Source organism: Sinocyclocheilus anshuiensis, unplaced genomic scaffold (genome assembly GCF_001515605.1).
Source record: "Sinocyclocheilus anshuiensis isolate Anshui unplaced genomic scaffold, SAMN03320099.WGS_v1.1 scaffold1018, whole genome shotgun sequence".
Classification (NCBI taxonomy): Eukaryota; Metazoa; Chordata; class Actinopteri; order Cypriniformes; family Cyprinidae; genus Sinocyclocheilus; species Sinocyclocheilus anshuiensis.
Window position 1 is genome coordinate 84,646 of NW_015539893.1, and position 7,178 is coordinate 91,823.

Consider the following 7,178-nt stretch of genomic DNA (forward strand, 5'->3'; position numbering starts at 1 on the left):
ATTTGTTTGTTCACCTATATATTGGTTTAGATACATCGGTTGACTCAAGTATATATTGGTTTATCTAAATATACATTGTTTTTTTCAAGTATATTTTGGTTTAGATACATCAGTTTGTTCAGGTATATATTGGTTTCATATATTCATTATATCCAATGGAGTCTATTTACACTATATAAAAATAGCTGTATTAGTGTAAATAGTAGTTAGACACTATTTATACTTATAAATATGGGCAGATACTACTTGTGCCTTAGTATTGTTCTACATTAAACATTCTGCTGTAATAACAGAGTGTAAATTACTATATTTAATAAAATTAAATGGATGGCACCTTATTGGGACAATAAAGCCCACCCTACACCTACCCGTAACCTTAGCCAATAAATACCTTATTATTAAACACTATAGCCACTTTTCAAATATTTTCTTAATTTTTATTTAAAATAAATGCCTTTATGATCTGATATTCGATGCGGAAATGGAAAAGAGCAAGTTTAGCTAAAGGTGGAATCGAACTGAAACTATCGTTCTGCAACATAAATAGCATCTGGCAACAATCTTAAGTCTATTTGCAATTAGTGCAAAATAATAATAATAATAATATTTTAAAGTATGAATGATGATATTTTTAATAAGATCAATCAATCCAATATAAACTCAAATAAATCAATATATAGTACAAACCCGATTCCAAAAAAGTTGGGACACTGTACAAATTGTGAATAAAAACAGAATGCAATGATGTGGAAGACAATTTGTACAGTGTCCCAACTTTTTTGGAATCGGGTTTGTAGAACAAACCAATATAAACTTGAGCAAACCAATGAATCTAAACCAATAAATAGTTCAAGAAACCAATGGGCCCTTAAACAGACTGATATATACTTGAACAAAACAATATATAGCCTACTTGAGCAAACCAATGTATCTAAACCAATATATAGTTGAACATTCAAATACATACTTGAGTCAACCAATGTATCTAAACCAGTATGTGAATAGGCCTAGTTAAAGGTGCAATAGGTGATTGTCTTCAGAAACATTTTTTGTTATGCTGGTTGAAAGTCTCTTCACATTCCGATAGCAATCATTAAGTTAAGTGGTCTAAATGTATTCATCTGTATTTATATATTCTGTGGAAGACATAGGACCAAGAAATGTTCGTCTAATCAAAACGCTCGGTCCGAGCGTTTTAACTGGCTTTCCTACCTGCCTGTCAACATATGTATTAGCATACCTCTGCGCACCCGCAGACAGGATACGTCATCAGCGCGTTCACACACGCTGTGCAGACAGCGCGAGAATGGCAGACAAACATCAACATCCCCATCTTCCTTCCTGGTATTGTAGTACTTTTAAAGTTTTCTCACAGGAGAATGACACGTGATGTAGCCAAGTGGTTCCCAATTCCAATCCTTGCGCCCCCTGCTCTGCATATTTTGCATGTCTTGCTTAATTAACACACCCGATTCAGACAACCAGCTCGTTAGAAGTGAGCTACGTGCATGAACTGTGTTCCGATCGATATGATCCCTACACAGTGTTCATTGCTCCCTCCTGCCTGAGCAGGGAAAATCCGTTTAAGTTTACTTCACTTCGGAGCATGGGCTGGAATTGGGAACCGCTGATGTAGCCTATTGTAGTAATGTTGTCTCTGGTATTCTGGTCTGTGAGTGTATATGCGTTCAGGGGGCGTGGCTTTAACCGGAGATAGCAGGGAGGATGGGACGTTCGCTTTCAGTGCTATCAGGCTAAAGTTAGCATTTTCCAAGATCTCCTACTGCACCTTTAATCAAACAAATCTATAATTGAACAAAGCAACATACTTGATGAGACCAATATATACTAGAGCCAACCAATGCATCTAAACCAATACATAGTTGAGAAAACCAATGTTAACTTGAACAAACCAGTGTATAAATGAGCAAACCCATGTGTGCTTGATCAAACCAAAGTATCTAAACCAGTGTATGTCCGGTTATACCAATGTATTATTAATCAAAGCATTTGTCATTAAATCAAACATTCAACCAGTGAACCAATCCATATTCACGCAATACTTATGTATTATTTCCAGAACGGGTTCCCATGTTTTTTACATGATGGATCTCAAATAATAGTGAAGCAAATGCATGAATTTATGCCAGGATATTTCAAGGTTATGTTATATAACCATTTCTTTCATCCTAGTTTGTTTTCCATTAATTAACACTGTTTTGGTTTAATTGTGTCCGTAGTTGTCAGTAGTTTTCACTTTATTGTGCCATCCTAAACACTGAAGTCAACATGTACACACAACTGAAAGCTGAACAGTTGAAATTATTTTTTTTTTCTCACTGAATAGTTTTTCACTCTGAAATACATCACATTACAAAACAAATGGGTTGGAAATGCCAACATTGCCTTTTTTTTTTTTTTACTGCTTTTTCTGAGGACCTTGTGAACCAAGCTTGGTGAAGATTACAATTTTTTTTTGGGAAACAAAAGTAATGACAAAAGGATGATTTGCTAAATAAAAGATGGCCATTCATTTTATCAGAAATAAAACAGAACATATAAGCAGGAAAATTAAAATTTGAGCTGGAAGTGATGCAAAGGGTTTAAGAGGCAGCCTATCAATATGTTCCCAGGACCTTTCAGACTATACCCAGTTTCATTATCTTTTCTTCATATGGTCCTGGGATTGCCATAGAGCAAAAATACTACACATGTCAAGGCCCCTAATAATTCAGCACCAACACCTCTTCCCATATCAAGGGACAGATCTAGAGGGCAAAGGTTTGGCTCCGTCTTTGTGGTATTTTACCATAGTCATGACACAGCAGACACAGAATTTCTTCGTTTATCCTGACTGGAGCCAGCATGACCAAACCCTCACCTCCAACACAATTTATATTTGTCTCATTCCTAACCCACCAATCCCGCTGTCTGCTAAAGCAAGTCTTCTTCATATTAACCATGCAGGTGTTCCCGTCTGCTTGTTGCTGTTGACTAAATCTATTGTAGAGCTGACTGAGAAGGAGCTGGATAAACTAAAAGCTTCAATGGCAGACATGATCTTGACCCCCTGTCACTATGCTCCATGACGTTTTCGTCAGCTGACGCCGATGGTCCTAAATATAACCACTGTGACTTCACAAAAGAGGTGTCCAACTCTAAAAATATGTTGTAGCCATGGTGAGGGAGGCATTAGCCCACCCCCATACTGCTTCAGATGGGTCAAAAATAGATCTTGAGGGACTATTTCTGACCAACTGAAGAATAGGCTAAGCAGGAGGGCTTCCATTCCCACTTGCCTCTGGTAAGAAGGAGTGGAATTCAGAGAGTTTCTAATTGCCCTGGGTCAGTTCTCCTCATTTCCACAGAAAACACCTGTGTCTCCAAACTCTAGCAGCCAATGTACCCCCACGGCCCATATCTTCCACACTCCTTGTTCTGTCAATCCCAGCTTGACTTTCAGAGAGTCAACTTTTGGACTGAGTTGAAGACCTAAGGGTGAAAGGTTTACTTTAACAATGTCAAGAAGAAAACAGTAACATTTTCTTTCCACCTTTATTTGATTGTGAATTAAGGAGTGACACCTCACCACATGCTCCAACATATTTAGGTTTTAATTCTGCATTTATTCTATGAAAAATATGGTAAAACAGTAATATTGTGAAATATTATTAAAAACGTATATATTTTGAAATGTAATTTATTTCTGTGATGGCAAAGCAGAATTTTCAGCAGCCATTACTCCAGTCTTCAGTGTCACATGATCCTTCAGAAATCATTCTAATATTCTGATTTGGTGCTCAAGATTATTATTATTATTATTATTATTATTATTATCATCAATGTTGTGCTGCTTCTTGTTTCTGAAAACGGTGATACACCATTCAAAAGTTTGTAGAAGGAAAAGAAAAAATTGTGTGATTATTGTTGATAAATAATAAAAAAAATTGTGCTTTTGTGTTTATTTCCATCTAGTAGATCAATTTGGTTGTTTTCCATGCAAGCCAAATTTCTCAAAATGTGAAATATCAATGAAAATGAATATATTTTGAAATGTTATGTAGTCATGTTATGGCAAAGCTGAATTTTCTGCAGCCATTACTGCAGCCATTACATTTCACGTTTATTTATAAAGCACATTTAAAAACAACAAGTGTTGTACCAAAGTGCTGTACAATTTTAGACATTATTAGGTAATATAAAATCACAAAGCAAAAAGCTAACTCATAAGATAAAAATAAAAACATGCAGATAAAACCATAAACAACTAAAAATAAATAAATAAATACAAAATTTCTCAGGCAACACCATAGACTAAAGAAAATAAATGAGTCTTCAGTCTAGATTTAAATGTGTCCAAAGTGGAAGAGGATCTCACAACAACTGGAAGTGCATTCCACCGTCTAGAGGCCGCAACTGCGTGGAACAAAAAGAAGCAATTGATTACATGAATGGAGAGATCTTGACACAGAATGTGGCTGAAGGAGATCAGCAATATACTGTGGTGCTAGTCCATGAAGAGCTTTATAGACATACGACAAAACCTTAAAATCAACCCTGTATTTGAATGGTGGTAACCAGTGTAAGGAAAAAAGAACAGGGGTGATGTGCTCTCTCTTCCTGGTTCTCGTCAAACGTCTAGCAGCCACATTTTGGACTAATTGCAAACGATGTATAGAGGAATGAGATAAACCTATATATAATGAATTGCAGTAATCAAGCCGGGATGTAATAAGTGCATGGATCACTACTTCTAGGTCCTTCTTTGAGAGGAACTGTTTTAATTTGGCGATGGATAGGAGATGAAAGAAGCTACCTTTGACTACAGAGTTATCTGCTTATCAAACAATAATTCTGAATCAAAGATAACGCCTGTGCAATGTTAACGACATGGAACCTAGTTGATTTCCATGTCATATCATCCTTCAGACGTCATTCTAATATGCTGATTTGGTGCTCAAGAAACATTTTATTATTATTATTATTATCAATAGTTTGTGCTGCTTCATATTTCTGTTGACCGTGATATCCCATTCAAAAGTTTGTCAAATTAAAAAAAGAAAAGTTTAAATTAATTTTTATTAAGCAAGGACACATTAAATTGTGTCGTTAGAAAGTGTCAGTAATAAATGTGAGACTATTGTGTCTATTTCCATCTCGTAGATAGGTTTGGTTGTTTTCCATGTCTCTCAAAATGACTATCACAGTGTGACATTTAACCATGATTATATGAGCTTAGTATAGGCTGCAAATGATAAAGAAAAAGTTTCTGAGATATTAAAGAAAACTTCTGGGGTCTAAAAATATTGGATTCTGTTTATAAAGTAATCATGGAACTGCATTACATAGTGGCACACTATTACAATTCCAGCTGCTACTTTTAGCCACTTTTAAGACAAAGTTGGCCTATATATAGCCTGTTAAGTGGATGCTATCCAGCTCGAGGCAGATATTTTTACAAGGGATCTCAGAGCAGCCTTACAGCCACTGAGATTTACAGAATATTTTCCACACTGAGTGTTGGGAGTATATAAATATCAAGCTCCTCCAACCCGCTGACACACAGAGCATGACAGTAATGTGTTGCACTTGTTACCCCAGCACTGCACTCTTCTGTTCTGGTAAGGAGGGGCCAAGAGTTGGTTATATCTGTCCACTTGTTGTGGAAAATAAGTTCCCCAGAACAGGTGCAGCACAGTAACATTTAGGGGTCTGTTGCTGTCAGCCAACAACCCCACCCTATTTTCCACCCTCAAACTAGGCTTGTTTTCCGCCACAGGTTGATCACTGCATTTGCGTTTCACTCTTTGCCCTTTAACCTCTGAGGTCAAGTTGTGGCACTGCTCCAAAGCACTGCATCTCTCTTGTGTTGGTGTTGCACATCAAGCAGTTTCTCCTGACACTTCAGCCAAAGGCCATAAATCTCACACATGCCCAAGCTTCAATGACATGTTCCTGGTCATCTAACAGAAAGCTAATATTCTTACTTATTTAGTGTAAGCCATCCAACATCACTTGGGTGCTCACAGACATTTATTAGGAATCTTTTTTTTATATAATTATGAATTAAACAAGAGTATGAATTATCTAAGCCTACTAGTTTGTATTATAAAAATGTATAAAAAAAATTATGTTTTTCCCCCCACACTCATGTTGGAAGCATCTAAATCCACACAGTTCTTTTCATTAAGACTTTCAATAGCCATTCCCAATATACAAGTCTTCCCTTGTGAAAAAGAAGTGTGCTTAATTGTACTTGAATGTGCACTTGTAGTGTACTTTAAATCTTAAAAGTTTATTTAAAAAAACCTGTACTTGCAGATTAATGAGATTATATAATATGAATGAAATAAAATACCACTTATGTGTACTTATAAAGAGCACACATAACGTCAAATTAAAAGTATACTTGAAAATGTACATTTTAAATCATTGTTTTAATAATCTTGTGTTGTGCTTTAGCCTAAATATTATTTAATTTGATGTGTTTAATTAACATCTTAAAGCCCATGTAAAGTACTTGATTATAATTTTAACTGTTAAAAAGAAAAAAAAGAACTCTTAAGTTCAGCTAATTTAATTTAATATAAATTTGAACAATAATACATTTTAATTTAATTGCAAATAGCATGCAGTTAAGTGTCCGAAAAAATTACATTCAGTTCGTACTTGTAGCTTACTAAGTACATTAAAAAGTAAGCATGCTTTTTCACAACATTAAATAAAATAATGAACAAATGAATAATGAATTTATTTATTTAGCTTTGAAATAATGTTATCATTGCTGTTTCTAACATAACATTTGATATGGCCATTTAAGACATAAATAGGTCATCTTGGACATGAAGGAGATGTTTGAGCACAAAGACTCAAATGCAGTTTTAGTAGAAAACTCCTATGAACAAACATATTGTGCCAACATGACCTGTTTTCGTTGGGGCACACAGGGTCAAAGCAGGTCACTCTCACACTTAACAACAAAAAGGTTGATGGAGACACTTAAGGCTCCGGGCTCACAAGGAAGCCAGAAGATCTGTGTTGTTAATGAGCTACCGAACATTACAACACCTGCTCGTAAACCCTACAGCTATATGCATACACAAATTCAACAACAGTTCTAGAAATGCAATAAAAATCTGCACTATAAACAATGTGCAGATACAAGTCATAGGTGCAAG